General features: G+C 46.6%; 1 pseudogene; it reads left to right on the top strand.

Annotated features, from left to right (window-relative positions):
* On the top strand, window positions 1-1,212 carry LOC122469399 (annotated as a pseudogene).
* Window positions 1,213-2,054: the final 842 nt, after the last annotated feature.

The raw sequence follows: 2,054 nt of genomic DNA, 5'->3' as shown, positions 1-2,054 counted from the left end.
ATGGTCCAGCAAGGTGAGCAATGACCATCTATGGCTTCATGTTTGTTTGTGTTTTAATTTTTATTTTAACGTTTATCTATTTTTGAGACAGAGAGAGACAGAGCATGAACGGGGGAGAGTCAGAGAGAGAGGGAGACACAGAATCTGAAACAGGCTCCAGGCTCTGAGCTGTCACGGACCGCGAGATCATGACCTGAGCCGAAGTCGGATGCTTAACCTACTGAGCCACCCAGGCGCCCCCGGCCTCATGTTTTAATATAAACTAAAGCCATTTAATATTGTCGAGGCCAAGAAGTGTCTATAATGGTCTCTTTACTCCTTGAATGATCACTAGCATGTTATATTATTCTCTATATTTTTCCAAATGCTGGAAACACATCAAAACTAGAATTTATAGATTAAAAAAAAGGAAACCCCCCGAAAATCAGATAGGCCTGTGGTTAGCTAATTAAGTGCCTATTCTCGGACTGACAACTTTTTACATGTACCTGATTTTTAGTGAGAGTTGCAAAAGGCTTTTTATTTCTCTGATTCAGCCGCTGACTTCCCTTTTGCCTAACCAGAATTTTCGTCTTCCTCACGAGCCCCAACCTGTCTTCTCGGCACTGGGTGCAGATCTTCTGCCACAGGCCCTCACCCCCTGAAAATTTATGCCTGTGCAAAGCTCATCTCCACCCCCTTCCTGGTCAGGAGCACCGCTCAGCTGTTGAGCAGATCACGGTCTGCAGTGTCACTAAAACCACCGGAGACACTGACAGATGAGAGCCTCAGCAGCTGGGCAGCCCCATGTGCCCTGACCTCGCTTATTTTTATCTGCAGCTTCCAAACCGGTGCCATTTCAAGGGACACCGACGCAGCAGCCAAGGTCACTGTGGGGCTGGGACTGCCATGGTAGGGGTGGCTGGCCCTGGGGCTGGAATTGGGACTGTGTCTGGGAGCCTCAACATTGGCTAGGCCAACGAAGCAACAGCTCTTCGCCTGTGCCATTCTGGCCTTTGCCCTCTTGGAGGCCATGGGGCTCTTTTGCCTGATGGCGGCCTTTCTCATCCTCTTCACCAGGTGACAGAACCGTCTCGACGTCCCACGGGTCTTTCTCCCATGTCTCGCCTGTCCTGTATGTTCTTTTTCCCATACCTCCCCAGGCAGCCTGAGGAAAGTGGTTGGCTCAGGGTTTGACAGAAGGAAGACAAATAAATACTGTATTAATAAGAAGAAAGAAAGAAAGAAAGAAAGAAAGAAAGAAAGAAAGAAAGAAAGAAAGAAAGAAAGAAAGAAGGAAAGAGAAAGAAAGAAAGAAAAAAGAAAGAAAGAAAAAAGAAAGAAAGAAAGAAAGAAAGAAAGAAAGAAAGAAAGAAAGAAAGAAAGAAAGAAAGAAAGAAAGAAAACTATCCTATCGGTTCCCCTCTCTAATTTTTCCTTGTCTGTGGATGATTCCACCACAGGCATCTTGGATTCTTCCTGAGCCCTATCCTTTGTATCCAATCTGCCATTAATCTGTTCAAATTGTTTAGCTTTTTACTTCTTATTTCCCTTGCTACCAATATAGTCCAAGCCCTCATCAGCCCACACCTATATGCCTACAATAACTCCTGTATTCCTCACAACCACCCTATGAAGTAGGTGCCACTTCACAGGTGAAGAATCTGAACCACAGAGGGGGTCCTCCCTGCTGAGAGTCAGAGGGCCTTTAAGTTGAGAGCCAGGATTGGAACGCAGGCAGAGCGACTCCAGAGTCTCTGCTCTCAACCTCTGGGGACCGTGTTCGCTCAGTGATCGAATGAACTGGCCTACGTCCCTGCCTCTGTTCTCTCCTTCAATCCATCCTCAAAGTTCATTTCCCTAAAAGTCCATCTCAGCCAACTGCTCTCCATCCTCAGCTCCTAAAAAGACTCTCAGCACAGATGGCATCAAGATTATACCCTCCCTCTGTTCATTGCCTTCCATAACCTGGCCAACTCCATGCCAACTCTCCAGGTTCACCACTCGTATTACACCAGCTTCTTCCACTTGCTCTGATGTCACAAACATCCTGAACATTTCTGCCTCCAGACTGA

Source organism: Prionailurus bengalensis, chromosome B1 (genome assembly GCF_016509475.1).
Source record: "Prionailurus bengalensis isolate Pbe53 chromosome B1, Fcat_Pben_1.1_paternal_pri, whole genome shotgun sequence".
NCBI classification, from domain to species: Eukaryota; Metazoa; Chordata; class Mammalia; order Carnivora; family Felidae; genus Prionailurus; species Prionailurus bengalensis.
The sequence above is the reverse complement of the archived record's forward strand: the minus strand, read 5'-3'. Positions and strand labels throughout refer to the sequence as shown.